This window comes from Eulemur rufifrons, chromosome 8 (assembly GCF_041146395.1).
Source record: "Eulemur rufifrons isolate Redbay chromosome 8, OSU_ERuf_1, whole genome shotgun sequence".
Classification (NCBI taxonomy): domain Eukaryota; kingdom Metazoa; phylum Chordata; class Mammalia; order Primates; family Lemuridae; genus Eulemur; species Eulemur rufifrons.
This window is the reverse complement of record NC_090990.1, coordinates 34,221,435-34,244,297: the sequence shown is the minus strand read 5'-3', so window position 1 is coordinate 34,244,297 and position 22,863 is coordinate 34,221,435. Positions and strand designations below refer to the sequence as shown.

The 22,863-nt window shown below is 42.0% G+C and overlaps 1 pseudogene; it reads left to right on the top strand.

The window, feature by feature from the left end:
- The first annotated feature begins 12,312 nt into the window (after window positions 1–12,312).
- On the top strand, window positions 12,313–13,676 carry LOC138390278 (melanoma inhibitory activity protein 2-like; annotated as a pseudogene).
- Window positions 13,677–22,863: the final 9,187 nt, after the last annotated feature.

The following is a 22,863-nucleotide window of genomic DNA, read 5'->3' as shown; positions in this document are numbered from 1 at the left end:
ACTCGGACAGGAAAGAAAGGCCTGGGGGGCTGCACGGTGGGAGGGAGATGCAGCGCTGCTTACTTCAGTTTGACTTGAAGAGGAACTTCCAGCCAGGAGTTAGTTTGGAAAAAAGGCTATGGAGTTCTCTCTCCAGAGTGTCACCTGTTCTATGACGGAGGGCCAGGTGGTCACTATGAGTGTCAGGATTACATCCCTCATACTCAGAGTAACATGCGTAGACATACCGTTGGTTTATTGTGCTTCGAGGGCCATCAGGTGAAGACTCCTGCTGGGCAGAGCCCCCTCCCCCAGCCAGAGGCAGACGGTGCCAGGGGGTGAGGCCCAAGTCACACACAGTCTGCCCTGTCCTCTTGGGCCGACTTCGCAGGCAGTTCAGATGGCTGGAGGTGTCAGAACTAGCTCTCGGAGTGGGGGAGCGGTGAGGGTGAGGCTGTCCAGACCTGGCTGGGTGGCTTGACTCCCCAGCTTAGCTCTCCTCCCAGTTTTTTGTCCCTGGCAGCGTGCATAGTGGCCAAAAGCTTGAGCCTGGAACTCATGCAGACTCTGGTTTGAATTCCAGCTCTCTTCCTCTCTGCCTGTGGGACCCCAGCCCTTCAGACCCTCCCTTCCCTTGGCAGTAGTATCTTCCCCGCAGGCTGCTGGGAGGAAACCGAGGTAGCGCACCTGAGACTTGTCAGAAAGCCCGGTAGGGTCAGCGTAGGTGTCACTTCTTCTGGGATGCTCCCCCCACCCCTGGGTCAGGCACGGTGTCTGGGCAACTCCAGCCTCGCTGTCTCCGCACCCCTCACTCCTGCTGTGCTGTCTACTTATCTGTGTCCAGCCCCAGCCTCAGGTCTAGGAGCTCCTCATGAATGGGTCACATCTCTCTTTGTGTCACCACTACCCAGGACAGGGCTGGACAAGGGAAGGGAAGCCCAAGGAGTGGTGAAGAGACCCAAAGGAAGGGGACTAAACTCCAGACATCTGTCCAGCTGTGTGTCTGTCCATACACATGTGCATGGTCTCCTTTCTCCCTCTCTCTCTCCCCCTGTCTCTCTCTCTGCCTCTGTCTCTGCCTCTGTCTCTATCTATCTAATATCTCTCTGTATCTCCCTATCTCTGCCTCCCTCCCTCTGGTTGACGGTCCTGGGAGCTCTCCTGAACATTGCTGGTCTGTCTGGCCTTCATTCAGTTTCACTGGCTGCTCTCCCCGTCTGCTCTCCCCCTGTCTGCTCGCGTCTGCCACCTGGTGGCTGCACACTCTATGGGAAGGGGCGATGATTCAGCAGAGCCTTCAAACTTGACCTTCAGGCAGGGCTCTTCTCCCTTTAGTGCCGGGAGCAGAGGCCTTCCCATGGTGTGGTCCCAGGACCCCCCTTAAGTTGTGCCAGCACCTCCTGGGTCTTCCCGTGGGCTGCAAGGGCATCTGGGCCTCTGTGCCCCTCCTTGCATACCTCATGCTCCATGCACTACCGGTGGGGCCAGCTTTGGGCGCTTGGCCATCTCGATCCCCATGTCACGTCTTCCCTCCTCTCAGAAATGGTCTGGGAGACAATGGCTTCTGCCCTGAGCCCTTTCTCCAGAGAGTGAGAGATGACACCATTTCTGGGACCTTGTTCCCCGAAGACCCTGGCCTTCAGAACGCGCTTGATATGAGACAGAGAGAGAGAAGAGAAAGGAGGAGAGGAGAGGAGAGGAGAGCAGAGGAGAAGAGAGGAGAGGAGTCAAAGATGAATCCCAGTATCTGTCCTGGGCAAGCTGGAAGATGGTGGCGTCAGGAACTCTGTACGGAGTTGTGCAGACTGTGCCTCCACTAACCAGGCCCTGAACCTGGCTTGGGCCTGTGTCACCTGGATGGAGGGGCACCTTTTTCTGATTCAAAGGCACCATATAGGCTTGTGAGTGGCACGGGGTCTGGCAGATGCTCAGGGTCAAGCAGGAGGGTGTGGGGGATGAGGATGGGTCTGTGGACGTCTGCAGGGGGAGTCCCGGAGGGCGGTTGGGTGCACAGTGGAGGTCTGAAGCTCCACTGAGCAGTCTGTAGTTGAGCCAGAGATTTTGCCTTGGAGTTGGATGGCCACTGAGAGGTTAAGAGCTCAGGTGTGGGTGGGGCAGCCTGGAGGCGCACAGCTGGGACACTTGATACCATGTGACTATGGATAAATCAACTGGACTCTTTACAGTCATTTAGCCAATGCAGGCTGCAGGCCGTGCATGCTGGCGGGTACAGAATGTGCCAGACCCATCTGCTCTCCTGGATCTCTCAGGGCACCAGCATAATGGAGCTGGTCACAGCGGGTCGTTCCGCATCGCTGAGGCTGGTGCAGTTCTGTACATGGACTTTGTAAATGAATAACTAGGCCCTCGGCCAGCTCTAGCTGTGAGCTTAGAGGTATGGGATGGGGGTGGTGAGGACAGGTGCTGGAAAAGTGGGGAAAGGGTCAGCAGGCGAGGGAAAGGGGAGAAAAAGGGACGGGGAGAGGCTGGTGGAAGGGAGGACGTTCCGGGCCCCAGGAGCTAGTGCGCTGGACTAAGAGGCCAGGAAGAGACTTTCCCCAAATCCAAACACAATGATGATGGTTGTGGTGTTTTCTGCCTGGACGCCAAGGGCTACTGTGTTGTGTGTAGGACACATTCAGATTGGAGCCTCACGATGATCTTACCAGGTGGTTATAACTGGCTCAGTTTTTAGAGGAAAAATGCAGAGTCTGAGAGAGAGAGGTGATTCACTCTCACAGCCAGTTAGCAGCATCGAACCCTGGTCTTTTGACTTTAAATCCATTGCTAATTCAACCCCAGCATAGGGCTCTCTGGGGGGTGTATGTGTGTGTATGTGTGTGTGCGCGTGTGTGCGTGCGTGAGAGAGAGAAATGGGGAGGAGAAGCAAATAGAGTTTGTGTTGCAGAGCTCACAGTCCAAGGAAAGGTGCATCTGGGCAGTGGAGTGGGGTCCCTTGAAGTATCTAAGAGGAGTGGTTGACATTGCTGTGTCCATCTCCGTGCTTCCCACTCGCCCCTCAATTCCTGTAGCCTCCTTTCCACCCCCAACACTCTGCTGAGACTGCTTTCCCCAAGGACACAGCCCTATCTCCTTGTTGCAAGATGTGATTGTCTCTGTTTCTTCTGCTCTCAGTGTGACAGGACAGTAGCCATTTTTGCTGGGGAGCTGTTCCTGGTCAGCCCCCCCACCCCAGCTCATCAGGCTCCTATGGCCTCGTGGACTCCCCCTGGCCATGGCGTTGCTCTCTGAACTCCGTGAGGCAGAGACCACACCTAATGTCCAAGTGTCTGGCAGCATCCAGAATACAGGAGATCCCCAGGAATTATATTCATGAAATGAGTGACACTGGGACCTTATCCCCTCCACTCACACACTTCCTAAGAAGTATCAACTCCTAAATCAGCACCATCAGCCAGATTCCCTCCTTCACGACTCCATAGGCACCCCAGGTCCAAAAGGAGTTCTTGAACTTTCACTGACTTAAGTCCCCTTCCGGTAAGTCCCCTTCCCTTCCCATTCACCCAGACCAGAGACAGGGAGTCACCCTGAGCCCCCTCCCTCGGCCCCACTGGGTTTTACTTTTCAAGTCTCCCCTTACTCCTAGTTCCTCTGCTTCAGGTCTTGATCTTGCCTGGAGGTTTGCTGCAGCCTCCTCCTCTCTATTCTTGCTTTCACTCTTGCTGCACCCTCAAACCCTCCTCCACACTGCAGCTAGAGAGACCTTTCCAACCGAGATCAGCCCTTCACACCTGGGAGACGAATCTAAACTCAAGACAGGTGTAGCCTAGTGGCTAAGTGCCTGGGCTTGAAGCCAAACTTCCCTGGGCAAATCCCATCCTGCTAATTTTATATTAGTGTGATGTTGGGCATGTTATTACCAAAGGTGCCTTAGCTCCTGAATATGCAAATCAGGGATAAAATGAGGCTCATCTTATGAGGTTGTGACAAAGAGTAAATGAGCTAATAGATGCAAAGTGAATGTTTGGGACTGCTGTCCCAACTTTCCTTTCCCTGCCTGCAATATCTTGAGCAGCCACTAGATGGATGGCTCTGCCTCCTTCTCCCTTTCCAGCCGCTGTCCACACACTTTACCCTCCTGAAGTTCTGCCTCCTCTCCCCCTCTCTTCCTACCCGGTTTCACACCTCAGTGCCTGTGTTGTCCATGTTTTTCCTTCTGCCAGCCTCGCCTCCTGCAGGACGGCTATCTGACCTCTCTTTCCACCCACTTCACCAGGTGGGCTATGCTCTGTGTCTGTGCGCTCCTGGAGGGTGAGACATCCCCAGGACGGCAGGCACAGTGCCCGCATAGAGCAAGCACTCAGTGTTTGTTGAATGAATGAATGTGTGTTAGCCAGTCCCAGCTCATCCACTTACAACAGTTGTGCGACCTCAGGTGATTGACTTAGCCTCTCTGGGTCTCTGGATCTACTCCATAGTTGCAGTGACTGTCCAGTGTAAAGTCCTAGCATAAGACCTGGCATGCTTTGGACCCAGGGCCACCATGCGCAGCCACCTGCCTACCAATCACTGCCCATTCCCATTGCCCACCAGCCATGGTCCACCCTATGCTCACCCCTGTTACCTGGCCCAGCTGAGCATATTAAACATTGCTTTACCTCTTCCCAAAGGTCCTTGTTTACTAGGTAGGTAGGGTATAGGATTAGTCTGCGATTACCCTACCTACCAGGTAGAGTAGGTAGGGCCTAGGATTAGCTTGTAACCCTGCTGGGCTTGGTGGGCTCAGGCTTGCTTGATGGATCAGCTGAGCCCAGGTGGCTCCCATGTGCCTGGGAAGCAGAGGCTCAGCCTCCCCCTTCCCTGAACCCTCATCAAGCCTCCTGGCTGGCTGTGCTCCCGGTGCTCAGAGAAGACTTCTCTACCCCAGTTCCCATCCTGGCTTGGGTGAGGGTGGGGGTTAAAGGTCAGGTTCCTGGCCACTCCCCATGGATCCCTGCTCTCTGACATTGCCTTTCTGGATGACACTGGTCATTGTGCCCCTTACATCAAAGCCCTGTAACAATGATCGTTTCTTAGGACCAACTCCTAGGAGATGGAGATGGAATCACTCCATTAAAGAATGTGAACATTTCTGAGGCTCTTGTAAGGTATGTGCTCTCTACTGTTTCCCCTAAGAGTTGAATCCATTTATACTTAATCAATTCTGCCACAGTGTAAACAGTGGGAGGGGGAGGGGTCTCAATTAGCTTTAAGGCCAAACACTTTCCAAAAGCTTATTCACAAAGTGTGTGCCTTTGCTCTGCCAAATCCTTGTTCCTGTTATCATTTCTCTGTAGCGCTTGCAATATCTTGAACAGCTACCAGATGGCAGAGCTTACACAGGCCGAGGGAAGATCAAAGCTCCACCGGTGTTTACAGGTGCACAGAGGGGAGTCTGCCCAGGCTGGGGTCTGAGTGGAGTGGCCATTGATGGGATCTCTGCAGAGATGTGAGGGTGGATAGAACCCTGGTTGGATATCAGGTATTTGGGATTCTAGAACTTGCCCTGCCCTTTCTCAAGTTAAGCTACCATTTATTTCTTGAGGATTACCTGTATGCTACATTTTGCCCAGCTACCACAGTGGAAGCACCCATCACCAGGGGTTGTGTCTGAGGCAATTGGTTGTTTTATGGATATCTCAGGCAATGCAAAGCTCAAGACAAACCTGTGTGCTCGTGGCCACCTGGCAATGTTTATTAAAATGGAATATCTGGTGGATGAGTTTGTAAACCAGGTCATTATGACACAGGAAAATAGGCTGGCGAAGGTGGATGAGTTTGGTTGTATTAGATACAGCTTCTAGGCAGCACTTGAAGGCACTGGCAGAAAAGAGTGGAACAGCATGCTAATGGATTAAGTGACTGATGGTGAATGAACCTACTTCTTGTCCCTTAGTCACTAACCTGTTCACCTGGGGACTGCCCTGGTGTTATGGACTGACTATATGTGTTTCCCGCCCCCAGTTCATATGTTGAAATTCTAACTCCCAATGTGATGGTATTAGGAGTTGGGGGTTTAGGAGGGAAATTAGGTGATGAGGCTGGAGTACTCATGAATGAGATTGGTGCCCTTATACGACCCCAGAGAGCTCTCATGCCTTCTTTCTGCCACGTGAGGACACAGCAACGAGACAGCCGTCTGCAAACAGTAGTCTGCAGCCCTGAAGAGAGCCATCATCAGAACCTGGCCATGCTGGCACCCTGGGCTCAGACTTCCAGCCTCTAGAACTGTTGAATAATAAATTTCTGTTGTTCATAAGCCACCCAGACTATGGTATTTTGTTATAGCAGCCCAAATTGACTAAGACACCTTGTGACTGAAGGCACAGTTCATAATAGTGTCCAGGTTCATCAGGAAATGTGTTCAAAAGGTTTCAGATATGGGTCTGGGTAATGGCCCTCTCCCATTTGTCCTGGAAAGAGAGATGAAGATGACATCATACAAAGTGCTCATCTCTGTCTATTGGTCCTTTTCCCTACATGTCCCTGACTCTCCAATTTTTATGGGCGCCTTTTAGAACTTCTTTGGGCTCTGAAGTAGAGAGAAATGGTACAAAATAAATGTCCATTATAATTACAAGTACTGTAGAGCAAAGCAACCTGCAAATGTGGGAAGGAAATGCTGTGTCCAGATCACCTCCCTCCCATCCACGGCATCATGAGGCTCTGCCAGTATTCTGTGTGACTGCCAGAAGAAAATATAATCCTCTTTAGCTGCAGATAACACAACCAGAGCCTCGATGATTCATCATACACAATGTTCATGCAGCATCTAATAAAGACTCAGGAGGCATGCCAAGAAACAGTCCAACTGACCAAAAAAGCAAAAGAAAGAACAAAACAGACAATAGTCCCACAGGAGATCCAGATATAGAGTATCCAGACAGAAACATTAAAATAATGATGATTAATGTGTTTTAGAAAATAGAGTGAAAGATGGTGAATCTCATCAAAGAATTTAATCTATGAAAAGGGTGAAATGGAAATTGTGGAATTATTTGGCCATGTTTTGTATAATATAATAGTTTGTGTCTATTGGCTTTGAACATGTTTTTGTAAAATTTATTCATACATATTTTATATTTTTGGCTGCTCTTGTAAATGAAATTGTGTTTTAAAATTTCATTTTCTAGTTGTTAGATACAAATACAATTGATTTTTCTATATTGACATTTGTGTTGGGTGTCCCTGAGATCACCTTTGGGTTTGATTCACTTGAAGGACTCACAGAATTCAGAAAAGCCGTTATATTGATGGTCACAGTTTATTACAGTGAAAAGATACAGATTAAAATCAGCAAAGGAAAAAGGCATATAGGGTGGGGTCCAGGAGAGACTGGTGGGGAGATTCTAGTAGTCCTCTCCCAGTGGAGTTACATGAACAGCACTTAATTCTCCCAGCAATAATGTATGACAACCTATGCAAAGCTTGGCCAACCAGGGAAGCTCCCCTAAGTGTTGGTGTCCAGGGTTTTTGATTGGGAGAAGTCCTATAAGCATGGAGCCCCTGCGTGACTGACTTTAGTTACTCAGCCTCCAGCTCCTCCAGAGATCAAACGAATACAGCAGGCCCAGGGCCTCCACCATACTTGACATTGTTAGAATAAACTCTGTGGTGTGGCCCAAGGCCCCAGGTATGTAGAAACACTCATCAGGCAAGATATACTAAGGCCTTAGAGGTTGCCTCCCAGGAGCCCATCAAAATCCAGTGTACTTTTTGTCCAGTGCAGAGTTCGAACATCTCAATCTTACTGAGTTAACTCTTTACTTCACAACCTTCTATCCTGCATCCTTCATAACTCATTTAATAGTTTTAGTAGGTTATTTTGTAGATCCCTTTGGATTTTTAAATAGACTTTATTTCTTAGAACAGTTGTACAGAAAAATTTAGAAGATAGTTCAGAGTTTCCATACACCCTGCACCCAGTTTCCCCTGTTACTGACATCTCATCCTATGGTACATTTGCTACAATTGATGAACCAATATTGATATTTTACTATTAACTAAAGTCTACAGTTTATTCAGATTTCCTTAGCTTTTACCTAATGTCCTTTTTCTGCTCCAAGATTCCATTCAGGCCATATCATGTTACATTTAGTTGTCACTTCTCTTAGGCTCCTCTTGCCTGTGGCAGTTTCTCAGACTGTCCTTGTCTTTGATGACCTTGATAATTTTGAGGAGTGCTGGTCATTATTTTGTAGAATGCCCATTATTGGAATTTGATGCTTTTCTTATAAGACTAGGGATATGGGTTATTGGGGGGATGACTACGGAGGTAAAGAGACATTTTCATCACATCACATCAGGCACACCTGCTATCAGCATGGCTTATGGATGTTGATGGTGACCTTGATCAACTGGCAGAGGTGGTGCTTGTCAGGTTTCTCCTCTGTAAAGTTACTCTATTTCCCTCTTTGCGTACTGTGCTCTTGGCAAGGACATTTCTAGGCACAGTCTACACCTAAGGAGTGGGGAGTTGTACTTCCTTGCTTGAGGGCAGAGTACCTACATAAACTATTTGGAATTCTTCTGCATGGGGGATCTGTTTCTTTCCCCCATTTATTAATTTATTTGTTCATTTATTCATATCCGTATTGATTCATGGATATTTATTTTATACTTTGGGCTATAATTCAATACTATCTTACTTATTTTATTCAAATTGTTCCCACTTTGGCTATTGAGAGCTCTTTCGGTTGGTGCTTGTGCTTCTTTGACAAGCACCCATCAAGGTGGTGAGTTTTCTTTTGTTTTTTAGCAGTTACTTTCTGACACTACCAGATATTCTAGGTGCATCCTGTATATTTCCTGTCCAGTTCTAGGATCAGCCTTTTCTCCAGGAAACCTTAGTTCCTTTTATTGGAGAAGGGTATTAGAAACCAAGATCTGAGTGCTACTTGTGTTCATTGCTTCTGGGGTATAATTTCTTTTCAGCCCTCTTAGCTGACAGAGCAAAGAAATATATGTGTGTGTGCTAACCTGGGTATATACACGTATCTATAAATATCTATATGTAACCATCTGTATCTATAGTAAATTGAACATGAGTTCATACTGATGTTTCCAACTTTCACCCAACATGGATCCAACTCTAATGATCCGACATGGATCATTCTGGCCTCCTCTCCCTGCTTATCTATAAATTACCACTCTAACAGTGAGAATTCTGGCTCCCACCACTTACTCATTTGTTCAGTTCCAACGCACGTGCATCGCAGTATCAGATTTGTTAACTCACACCAGCATGAGAAAAAGCTTTACCAACTGGTGTCTAGTACTGTGTGCTGTTCCCCTGGCCTTTAGTGTTGCAGACTCCACTCATTTCCAAAGTAGTTAGGTCAGCACTTTCTCCTCCACCTCCTTCACTGAGATTGTTTCATACCCTTAATATTTAAAAAAAAAATGTTTAATTGTGGTAAAAAAAAAAACCCCACATAACATAAAATTTACCTTCTTAACCATTTTTAAGTGTAAAAGTTGGTAGTGTTAAGTATATTTACATTGTTGTGCAACAGATCTCCAGACCTTTTTCATCTTGCAAAACTGAAACAGCCGCTCTCCTTTTCCCTCTCCCCACAGCTGTTGGCAACCACCATTTTACTTTTTGTTGCTTTGAACTGACTGCTCAAGATACCTCATATAAGTGAAATCATGTGGTATTTGCCTTTTTGTGACTGGATTATTTCCTTTAGAATAATATCTTCAAGATTCATTCACATTGTAGCATGTAACAGGATTTCTTTCATTTTTAAGGCTGAATGATATTCCATTGTATGTTCTCTTAGCCTGTTTGTGTTGCTGTAAAGGTATAGCAGAGGCTGGGTCATTTACAAAGATAAGGTTTATTTGGCTCACAATTCTGGAGACTGTGCAAAAAGCATCTGCTTCTGGTAAGGGTCTCAGACTGCTTCCCCTCACAGTGGAAGGTGAAAGGGATCCAGCACGTCACATGGTGAGAGAGGGAGCAAGAGAGAGAGGGATGTGCCAGGCTCTTTTTCACAGTCAGCTCTCAGGAGTACTCTCACAGGAACTAGCAGAGTGAGAACTCATTCATTACATGAGGAGGGCACCAAGCCATTCATGAGGAATCCACCGCCCCCATGACCCAAACACTATGTCTCACCGCCAACATTGGGGATCAAATTTCAACATGAGTTTTGGAAGGGAAAATATGCAAACTATGTTATACGTATATACCACGTTTTGTTTATTCATTCATCTGTTGATGGACATTTGAGTTGCTTCCACCTCTTGGCTATTACGAATAATGCTGCTATGAAACAGCTCTTTGAGATCATGCTTTCAATTCTTTTGGATATAGGCACAGAAGTGGGATTGCTGGATCATATGGTAATTCCATTTTTAATTTTTCTGGAAACTGCCATACTGTTTTTCATAGCAGCTGCACCATTTTACATTCCCACCAACAATGCACAAGGATTTCAATTTGTCCATATTCTTGCCAACACTTGCTATTCTGTGTTTTTTTTTATAATGACCATCCTAATGGTTGTGAGGTACTCTCAGAATTATTAGAAGAACATTTTCTTTATGAAAAAGATAGATGTACATTTTCCTTCTTTATCATATACCTTTTATTATTTTTTTCTTGCCTTTTTTGCAATAGCTAGAACCTGCAATACAAGGTTGGGTACACATGATGAGAGAGGACACCTTATTCCCAATCTTGAGGAGAAAGCACCCAGTCTGCACCATTAAGTAGAATGCTAGCTGTGGATTTTTAATAGATGATATTTATCAGGTTAAGGAAATTCTTTTTTATTCTCAGTTTTCTGAGAATTTTTAAGATTAGTAGGGATTGACTTTTGTCAAATGCTTTTCTGCACCTACTGAGATGAACATATGGTTTTTCTTTTTTAAAATACCAAAGGATTTAAAATGGTAAACCTAGCTTGCTTCTTGAATGAAGTCCACTTGGTCATGGTGTATTCTCCTTTTAATATACTACTGGAACTTATTTGGTAATATTGTGATAATATTTTATGTCTATGTTCATGAACAAAACTGATCAAGGTAGTATTTTTTCTTATAATGTCTTTTTCTGGTTTTGTTATTATAGTAATACTGACCTCATAAAATCAGTGAGTTGAGTTCTCTTCCTCTATTTTCTGAAAGAGTTTGAAAGGATTGGTATTATTTCTTCCTTAAATATTTGATAGACTTTACCAGTGAAGCCATTGGAACCTTGTATTTGTGGGGGGATTTTAAACTATGAATTAATTTTTTTATTAAATATGATGAGTGCAATGCGCACTGTCTGGGGAATGGACACGCTTGAAGCTCTGACTCAGGGGGATGGGGGGGCATGGGCAATATATATAACCTGAACTTTTGTACCCCCATAATAAGCTGAAATAAAAAAATTTTTTTTAGTAAATAAAGAGATATTCAGATATTTTATTTCTTCTGATGCAGTTTGGTAATTTATATTGTTGAATTTACTGACATATGGTTTTTTTGTAACAATTCCTTATTACCGTTTAAAAATCTATAAACTCTATAGTGGTGTTCGTTCTTTAATTCCTGATACTGGTAATTGGTGCCTTCTCTCATTTTTTTTCCTTGATCAATTTAGCTAGAGATTTAACAATTTTATTTATTTTTAAAAAGAACCAGTTTTTGGTTTCATTATTTTTTTTCATTATTTGTCAGCAATTTCATTGATTTCTGCTCATGTCTAGTATTTCCTTCTTTCTATTGGGTTTGGGTCTAATTTGCTCTTTTTTCCCTAATTTTTAAGATGAGAGCTTAGATCTTTCTCAGCCTGGAAATGCTGCAGGTACAGGACTCCAATCCATGACAGCAGGCACGTGGGCTGCAGGCACGTGGGCTGCACCCAGTGAAGCCATGGTTGTGGGGCTGCTAGAGGCTTTGGGGGCCCACACATTGCACTAGTGTGCTCAGGATGTAGGACATGAAGTCCCTTTCTTTTGGCCAGTTTATCCCTTTTGGAATGGGAATGTTTATTCAATGCCTGTACTACCATTGTATCTTAGAAGTAAATCACTTGTTTTTCAATTACAAGCTCATAGGTGGCAGGAACTTGCCTTGAGTCTCAGGTAAGACTTTGGACTTTTGAGTTGACCATATTCCTTAACTCCTCATAAAAGCCCCTACTCTGTGTTAGTCAGGGAGATGGAGTTGAGGCCACTCCCCTCTCAGCCCCACAACCCCCTCTTGGATTACATCATTTGTATTAAAAATTCCTTTCTTCCTTAGCAATCCTTGTTGTCTCAGTCATTGGCTTTCTGTGCTGCAAGCAACAGACCTAGGACAGAACCTCTTGCACTTTTGGTAACATTGCCTGACAATATGAGGCCAGGTCCTAATCCTTATGATTTTCCTTGGGAATTGGTGATATGTGCAGCTATTGTTGGATTTTTTGCTGTTCCCTCTTTCTTGTGGATAAATTTTCAATCAGTTAGAAGCTGGCTTTATGTGGGAAGAGAGAAAAAGCTTGCTGTAAAGCTTTCTAGACTAACTAAAGAAAAATATAAACCACTTGAAAAGTGTAGTCTTGCTCAAATGGAGTGTAAAGGCTTACAGTCATCTTTAAAGGATGCCAGCTTTGAGAAGGAGTCAATAGAAGCACAAAGTATGGAGGTAACCTATGAAAAGCTGAATAGGTCCAAATATAAACTTGAGGATGAAATACTCTGTCTAGAAAAAGAGTTAAAAGAAGAGAAATCTAAACATTCTGAACAAGATGAATTGATGGTGGATATTTCAAAAAGAATACAGTCCCTAGAAGATGAAACAAAATCCCTCAAATCACAAGTAGCTCAAGGCAAAATAACCTTCAAGATACTTCAAATGAATAAAGAACAACTTAGGATAGCAATAAAAGATGCTTTGAATGAAAATTCCTAACTTCAGACAAGCCAGACAAATCTTATACAAGAAGCTGAAGTATGGAAAGAACATATGAGTGAATTTAATAAACAGAAAATAACATTTGAAGACTCCAAAGTACATACAGAACAAGTTCTAAATGATAAAGAAAATCACTTCAGGTCTCTGGCTGAATGCTTGTTAAAGATGAAAGATGGGCTGCTGCACTTGGAGAAGACATAATGGATGATGATAATTTGGAACTGGAAATGAAGAGTGAATGGGATTTAGATAATCAGCCAAAAGGAACTTTGAAGAAGCTCATTCATGCTACTAAGTTAAATACGTCTTTAAAAACCCTAGAAGGAGAAAAAAATCAAATTTACACTCAATTATCTTAAGTAGATAAAACAAAGTAAGAGCTTAAAGAGCATATTAAAAATCCCCAGACTGAGCAAACATCTTTGCAATCAGAAAATACATGGTTTGAAAGTGAGAATCAGAAGCTTCAAGAGAAACTTAAAGATTGAACTGTATTAAGGAAATGAAATGAAACTCCACAGGAAATTAAGAGTAGAGGAAAATTACCAGATAGAGAAAGAGGAAAAAATTTCCAAAGTAGATGAAAAGATCAGCCATGCAGCTGAAGAGCTGGAAGCCTATATAAAGTGAGTCAAAGATCTTGAAGAAGAATTGGAGAGAAACTTTCATTCTTACCAAAGGCAGATTATTTCCCATGATAAAAAAGCACATAATCAGTTGACAACTCAGACTGCTGAAAGAAACCACAATGTTTTGAGGAAAGAAATGCTCATGACAGACAAAAATGAACTGAAACAGTTTAAATTTGAACTTTTAACATCCTCTTTTCTAATTTGGATGCCATTTCTTTCTTTCTTTTCTCTGATAGCTTTGGCCAGGACTTCCAGTACCATGTTGAATAGAAGTGGTGAAAACGGGCATCTTTGTCTTGTTCCACTTCTTAGGGGGAATGCTTTCAAATTTTCCCTCTTGAGTATGATGTTGGCTGTGGCTTTGTCATATATGGCTTTTATTATTTTGAGGTATGTTCCTTCCATGCTGAGTTTGTTGAAGGCTTTTATCATGAAGGGATACTGGATTTTATTTAATGCTTTTCCCACATCAATTGAGATGATCATATGGTTTTTGTTTTTAATTCTGTTTATTTGGTGAATCACATTTATTGACTTGCATATGTTGAACCATCCTTGCATCTCTGGGATGAAACCCATCTGATCATGGTGATCTTTTTGTTGTGCTATTCAGTTCAGTTTGCTAGTATTTTGTTGAGGATTTTTGTGTCCATGTTCAGCGGAGATACTGGTTTGTAGTTTTCTTTTTTTGTTGTGTTGTTTCCAGGCTATGGTATCAGGATGATGCTGTCTGCATGGAATGAATTAGGGAGAATTCCCTCCTTCTTGATCTTTTGGAACAGTTTCAGTACAATTGGCACCAGTTCTTTGTATGTCTGGTAAAATTTGGCTGTGAATCCATCTGGTCCTGAGCCTTTTTTTGTTGGGAGATTTTTATTACTGATTAAACCTCATTACTTATTATTGGTCTATCCAGGAGTTTATGCCAGCACCATGCTGTTTTTGTTACTTTACCCTTATAGTATAATTTTATTTTTTTTATTTTTTTTATTTTTTTTTTGAGACAGAGTCTCACTCTCTTGCCTGGGCTAGAGTGAGTGCCGTGGCGTCAGTCTAGCTCACAGCAACCTCAAACTCCTGGGCTTAAGCGATCCTACTGCCTCAGCCTCCCGAGTAGCTGGGACTACAGACATGCGCCACCATGCCCGGCTAATTTTTTTTGTATATATATATTTTAGTTGTCCATATAATTTCTTTCTATTTTTAGTAGAGACGGGGTCTCACTCTTGCTCAGGCTGGTCTCGAACTCCTGACCTCGAGCGATCCACCCGCCTCGGCCTCCCAGAGTGCTAGGATTACAGGCGTGAGCCACCACGCCCGGCCTATAATTTTAAGTTAGATGGTGTGATGATCCCAGTTTTGTTCTTTTTGCTTAGGATTGCTTTGGCAGGAACTTTTTTGATTTGATGTGAATTTTAGGATTACTTTTTCCAATTATGTGAAAAAATGACATTGGTATTTTGATAGGAATTGCATACAGATGCGTGCCACCATGTCTGGCTAATTTTTCTATCTTTTTGTGGAGACGGGGTCTTGCTCTTGCTCAGGCTGATCTTGAACTCCTGAGCTCAAGCAATCCTCCTGCCTTGGCCTCCCAGAATGCTAGAATTACAGGCATGAGCCACTGTGCCCAGCCTCATTTTAAAATTTTTATTGTTGTTGAGTTCTTCGTATATTCTGGATACTAATCCCTTATCAGATATATGATTTGCAAATATTTTCTCCTATTCTGTCATTTGTCTTTTCACTCTCCTGATAGTGGCTCTTGATGCACAAGAGTTTTTAAATTTGGTGAAGTCCAATTTAACTATTTTTACTTTTGTTTGTGTTTTTAATGTCATAGTTAAGAAACCATTGCCAAATCCAAGATCATGAAGATTTGCTCGTATGTGTTCTTCTAAGAGTTTTATAATTTTAGTTCTTACATTTAAGTTTTTGATCCATTTTGAGTTAATTTTTGTGTATGGTCTGAGGTAAGAGTCCAACTTAATTCTTTTGCATACCCACTAATCTCAGCACAATTTGTTGAAAAGATTGTCTTTCCCCACTGAATAATCTTGTTACCTTTGTGGAATATAAATTAACCATATAGGCAAGACTTTATTTCTGGGTTCTACTTCTATTCCATTGGTCCATATGATTATCCTTATACCAGTACCACACTGTTTTGTTTACTATAGCTTTGTAGTAAGTTTTAAAATCAGGAAGTGCGAGTCCTCCAACTTTTTGTTCTTTTTCAACATTGTTCTGGTTATTCAGGGTCCCTTGAAATTCTTTATGAATTAGGATGAATTTTTCTATTTCTGCAAAAAGCATCATAGGTATTTTGATAAAGATTGCATCAAATGTTCTGGGTAGTACTGATATATTAACAATATTGAGTGTTCCAATCCATGAACATGAGTATCTTTTTATTTATTTATGTCTTCTGTAATTTCTATCTCCAGTGTTTTGTCATTTTTCAGTGTGTTAGTCATTAATATCTTTAGTTAAGTTAATTCCTAGGTGGTGTTTTTTTTTTTTGTTTGTTTTGGTTTTTTTTTTTTTTTTGGTGCTGTTGTAAATGGAATTTTTTTTTTAATTCCCTTTTGGATTGTTCATTGTTAGTGTATAGAAATGCAACAGACTTTTGTGTGTTGACTTTGTATCCTGCTACTTCACTGAATTCGTTTATTAGCTCTAACAGGCTTTTTGTGTGGCATATTTAGGGTATTCTACATACAAATAAACCATCTGTGAAGAGATACTTTTAATAGTTCTTTCCAATTTTGATGAAAATTTTATTTCTTTTACTTGCCTAATTGCTCCAGCTAGAACTTCTGGTAGTATACTGAAATAAAATGGTGAAAGTGGGCATCCTTTTCTTGTTCTTCACATTAGAGGAAAAGTTCTCAGTCTTTCACCATTGATTACAATGTTAGCTGTGCATTTTTGGACTTTTAATATCCTTTTAGTGTGCTGTTGAATTTGGTTTGCTAGTATTTTGCCAAGCATTTTTGCATCTATATTTATAAGGGATGTTGACCTGTAGTTTTCTCTTATTGTAGTGTTTATATCTGGTTTTTGGTATTAAGGTAATATTGGCCTTATAGAACGAGTTAGGAAATTTTTATTCCTCTTCAATTTTTTGGAAAAGTTTGAGAACATTGGTGTTAATTCTTCTTCAAATGTTTGCTTGAATTCACCAATGAAGCCATCTTGTCCAGGGCTTTGCTTTGTTGGGAGGTTTTGGATTACTGATTCATTCTCCTAAAGGTTTGTCAATTCTATTGATGTTTTCAAAGGACCAGTATTTGGTTTTATTGATTTTTCTCTATTTATCCAGTTTATTTATTTCTGATTTAATATTTTTATTTTTTACATTAACTTTGGGTTATTTTGTTCTAATTTTCTAGTTCTCTAAGTTGTAATGTTCAGTTACTGATTTGAGATCTTTCTTCTTTTTAATATATGCATTTATAGCATTAAATTTCCCTCTCAGCACTGCTTTCACTGCATCCAATGAATTTCAATATGTTGTGTTTTCATTTTCATTCATCTCAAGTTATTTTCTGATTTCTTATTTGGCCCATTGTTTTTTTTTTAAGAGTGTGTTGTTTAATTTGTACATGTTTGTGAATTTTCCTTTCATTTGTTGATATCTAATTTCATTCCATTGTAATCAGAAAAGATACTTTGTATTATTTCATTTGATCTTTTAAATTTGTTAAGTCTTGGTTTGTGGTCTGTATGGTTTATCATGGAGAATGTTTCATGTCCACTTGAGAAAAATGGATATTCCACTGTTGTTGGATGGAGTTTTCTGCATATGTCTATTAAGTCTAATTGGTTTATACTCCTGACACTGTGTTCCAGGAATAAGCAAATGGGTGGCTGGCTATTTAACTTGGGCCTTTCGGCTGCAGGTCCACTCTTCTATACTCTGTTCTCTGAGGCTGGGGCCAGTGCTCTGCATAACAGATTTCAATACTCCTTTACCAGCTGGCTTCTTGATGGGCCTGAAAATAGGAGGCTCTGGAAAAGTATTGAAAAGGAGGAGGAGGAGAGAAGAGACTTTCTCTCTGCCTTCCACGTTCTTCCAGCAACACTCAGCCTCCAACGTCAGCAGCAGCCATGCAGTGTCCCCTCCTCACGTCTGAGCACAGCTGTGAGTGAAAATAAACTTCTTTTATTATGTTGTGTGAAGCCATTGTACTTTGAGGTTTTATTGGTTACAAAAGCTAGCATAAACTTAACCAATGGATTGATTTATTCATTTACTTTTGTATTGCTTGTGTCCTTTCTACAGTATAACCTCCAAGAGATCACAGTGTCTATTCATTGCTATATTCCTGATGCCTAGAACAGTGCCTAGCACATGGGGTGTTCAATGAATATTTGTGACTGAATGATAAATGCATATTGAATTTTGCCCCCTAAAGAGGGGATGAGCTATGACAAGCCACATACCCTCTCACCAAACCCCAGCTGAGACGGATGTCATGGGTCTGTGAACCAGAGATGAAATGTCTGTTTTTTCAGAAAGTAAATAACTGTTCTTTGGCTAGGGAGTCAAAATAATGGTTGAGAATAAAGCTTGACTTGTGGTCATGGTTCATTTGTTGATTCATTCTTAAATTCATTCACCCATTACACAAATATGTGTTGAGTGCCTATGACACAGCAAGCACTTTGCCAGGCATGGGCACATGGGATTATGGGGTCAACCTGTGGTTATAGTTGGGGGCCAGTCCATAGTTAGATTTAGTTAGGCAGATACAGCTTTGCATTCCACAAACAAATGCCACTGGTCTCACGTGAGAAAGAGAGGAGAGCGTGGGTGGTTCAGTACAGCCTGTTGCTAGCATAGGAGGAGCATCTCAGAGCACTCTTCAGGGACGGAGGCCTCAGGACAGTACCTGGTGGCCACCACAGTAATTCATAAAACAATGGGTGGGAAGGGGAGGAATAAATAAGGAAAAAGTAAGTGTTCTTACTAGATACTGTAGAAAAGATTGCTGGGTGTATGTATACCACATTTTTATTCATCCACTCATGTATTGATGGGCACCACAAAAAACAATGGTGATATAGCACCTCTTGTATTATCCTGGATAAAGCTGGAACTCATTCTATTAAGTGAAGTATCCCAAGAATGGAAAAACAAGCACCACATGTACTCACCATCAAATTGATATTAACTGATCAACACTTAAGTGCACGTATAGTAATAACATTCATCAGGTGTCAGACAGGTGGGACAGGGGAGGAGGGGATGGGTATATATACACCTAATGGGTGTGGTGCGCACCATCTGGGGGATGGACATGCTTGAAGCTCTGACTCGGGTGGGGCAAGGGCAATACACATAATCTAAACATTTGTACCCCCGTAATATGCTGAAATAAAAAAAATTAAAAAAAAAAAAGAAAAGGTTGCTGGGGAAGCCATACTGCTCCACTCAGAGGGGATATTCGTATTGCATTCTATCTGAATTGTGCATTGCTGAAGCTTCAATGCCTGCTGCTCTCAAGGGAGTCTCTGGTTCCTAGAGTGTTGAATAAAGACGAGTTCTGGTTTCATCAGATGTCACTGGTATCTCCACCTGAAGCAGCTTTGAATGCCAGGAGAAGTAAGCTTACAACATTATCCTGGATTGTTTTGTTCATTTCCAGGCATTAAGTTTTAAGGAGGATGGTGTCAAACTGGTTTGAGTTCAAAATAGACAAACCAGAAAGGCGTTAAATATCAGAATGATGATGTATGAGGAAAAGCTTAAAAAACTAGCGGTCTGGATCCTCCTTCAAAAGGGACCAGATGGGGCTGCTTGAAACCCTAACTGGCAACTGGGGCAGAAGTGGGCTGTTGAATGGTTCACAAGACCAGAGGGAAAGTATAATTCAGGCCTCTTCTTTGAGGAGAAAAGGAGAGTCAGGAGTTGGAGAAATAATTCAAAATGCAAATGTCAAGGCCAAGTATCAGAAGTGGAGTTGTAAATGAGAGATAAAACAGAAAGGCAAGAGCCTAAATGGGTACCAGATTGGAGTAGGCACAGAAGACAGTCCCAGGGCAACTGCCACAAAGACCAGCACATCTCCACATGCCAACTCTGTAGATACTGATGTTAGTGTGAGCATTCATCTGACTTGCCAAAACCAGAGAGCCAAAACCCTGAGGACTTGGAAAGTCATGAGAACTGTCTCTAAATAATTAAAGGTTGTTAAGGCTCCAGAGTTCTAGATCTGTTACTCACTGACTGTGATACATTGGGTACGTCACCTGATCTTGCTGACCTTCTCTTTCCTCATCTGGAATTGAGTATAATACTACCACTATTAAATATTTTAATACATACATCACAAAGTAGATGGTACATATCCAATTGTGTAATGATGCTAAAAGGACTCTGAAAACCATCAACTTATAATGAAATTTTGAGTTGTGCCAATGGGTAAAAGTCCTAAGAAAGAAGGTTTTGGTTCAGTGTTCTGAAATGCTTTTGTGAGTGACAGCCACCTAAGGATGAAATGACTTGCCTCCTGAGGTCAGGGGTGCTTCCATTACTAGACATGGCCATTTGCTAAGGTTTTTAATATTTAGGCAGAGGAAGTGCTCTCAACTGAGTCCAGACACGGGCCCATGGTCTACCAGTGCTGTGAAATCATAGACAAACTCTCTGTTGGCACTTGGAGCATGTACACACTTCTAGAGAAGATCCATGATTTTCTTCATATTTGTAAAAAGGTCTATGATTCAGAAAAGGTAAAGAATAAAAGATATTTGCTATAACTTGTAACTTGGTTGGGTGTATTATCCTTTATGGGAAAACATAAGATTAGTGCTTAAGAAACTGAGGACCGTTTTTGTTTGTGTGCCATCTCCCAGTTGAGGGGACAAGAAGAGAGAGTCACAGTATTTTGTTCAGGCCTATGTGGCTCCTTCAAGATGCTTACCCACCCATCCCATTCCTGGCTTGGGACTGTATATTTTGTAATGGAAGCTATCCTTTCCTTTTCTCGCAGCAAAATTATGGCAAGTAGTTGGACGATTTAAGTAGCCCTGAAACAAGCAGTAGAAGTATATTGTCCATGCCAAGTAAAAGGAAACTAATTTGATTATCTAGATGGCTAGCAAATGAAAAGAAATCACTGGTCACATCACTAACAGCCTACTATAGCAAAAAGGCCCCAAATAGAGGGGTTTAAAGAAGATAATGATTTGTTGCTCTCTCACATAAAAGTCTTGAGGAGGTAGGTGGTCTAGAGCCAGTAGAGTAGTTTGCTCTGCAGGGTCATCCAGGGACCGAGGCTCCTTCTGTCATGTTTCCTGCTCTCTTCAATACATGGTTTTCAGTTTATGGATCCTGAATAGTTGCTGTAGCTCCTGCCACCACATCTGTCTTTAAGCAAGTGGGAAGGAGATAAAGGGAAGGGGAAGGCATGCACATTTCCTTTTGAAGATATTGGCTGGACTTCTGCTCACAGCTCTGCCCAAAATCTAGTCTCATTAAAAGTGAGACAGGGAAATGTGGTCTGTAGCTGGTGACCATGTTTTCAGCTAAAACTTCTATTTCTGTAGGAGTGGAGAAAGGATGTTATAGGGATGTTGAGTCCTCTCTGCCACAAACAGCCTATCATTTAAGCATGGACTTGGATGTGTCCCTTAAAATAGAAACATGTACCAAGGACAGGGCTGACCATGAAGGGTGTCCCAACATTTAGAGTTCAGTAATCAAGAGTCTTCCAAATTTCTGGCAGGCCATACCACAGATATAATCACTTATAAAGGAAACAGCCAGGCTCACCACAAATATAATTACTACTGTAAGTTCCAGAATGCCCCAAGCACACATGACCATAGGCGCTGTAATGTGGTAGGCTCCCACTTACCCTTACTTAGTGTTAAAGCACTGGCCATAGGTTACCAATTAAACCAGTGGAGCAGGGAATGCTACCCCCACTTGGTGATCTTCCCCAACAGTGCATATGGACACAGAGAAGGCAACAGGAAAGTAGGAAGTGTGTCAGAGTTATCTGAACCCTACCAGACGTTCTTATATGGGGTATTTAGTGCTACAGCCTGTGAGAGCTAAATCCTCTTTATCCCCTCATACACCCTTGGCAAGATGTGAGTTTTGTTAAATCCAAGATGGCGGATCTTCTATCTAGTTAAGGGAATTCGTGGTTACACAAGCCACTTCCTTCCTCATACTAAGCCTCCCTCCTTATTAGATGCCTTAGGTGTCTACATAGCTTTACTACAGGACTTTACCACAATCAAAATGCCCAGCAAGGCAAAATATTGATGGACACATGGTAAAAGCAGACTGGTCACACTCATTATCTAAAGTGTTCCTATGATGGAATAGGATAATCTTGGTCAGGCTTCACAAACCTTGGATTCCCTCCATCCCTAACTGCCTACTTCCAGTCAATTAATGAGTCCTATCTACTCTACCAAATCCCATCAAAATCTATCTCCCATCCATTTCCCTTCAACTCCACCACCACCACCCTTGGCAGACTACCATCCTTTCTCATGCCTACTGCTGCAATAGCGTCCTAACTGGTCTTCCTGCTTCCACTCTTGTCCCCTCTCATCTATTCATTCTTTATATAGTAGATACAAAACTTTCTTAAAATGTAATTTACCTCATGTCTCACCTCTGGTGAAAGCCCTTCAAAGGCCACCCCCTGCAATTAAAAACAAGTCTAAATTTCTGATTAGGCTCAAATGAGTGATGAATCTGGAAATCATCAAGACATTTCCATTCAGGTTTACCAAGAATGATTAGCACCTGGAAAATATGTAGAATATCTTTATAATATTCCTAATGAAAGCTTTCTCATCCAAGACTCAAAACCCAGAACCATAAAGAAAAATTTATATGTCTGTCTTTATGAAAATTTAAAAGTTCCATATGGTAAAAGATATAAATACAATTTTTTAAAAAGTAAAAGAATGGAAAAAATTACAAAAAAAAGTTATAATTAAGGATTGTTATCCATAATCTATAAAGAACTCATATGAATCAATAAGAAAAAGACCACTTTATAGAAGTTCACAGACATTGTACAGACAACTCACAGAGAACAAAACAAAGATAAACGTAAATGGCCAATAAACATGTTTTTAAAATTACAGATAACTTAAATGTCCAATAAGGAAAATAGTTAAATAAAGCTTTAATGTAATATAGCCATATTACAGAATACCATGAAGCCATGGTGGATTTTTATTAAGTGAAAAAAGCAATAAAAATATAGATATGATCCCATCTATAAGAATACATACATACATACGTACAAATGAAATGTCATACAGGAAAAAGTCTGAAAGAACATACACCAAATTACTCTGTTTTTAGGAAATGCAATAG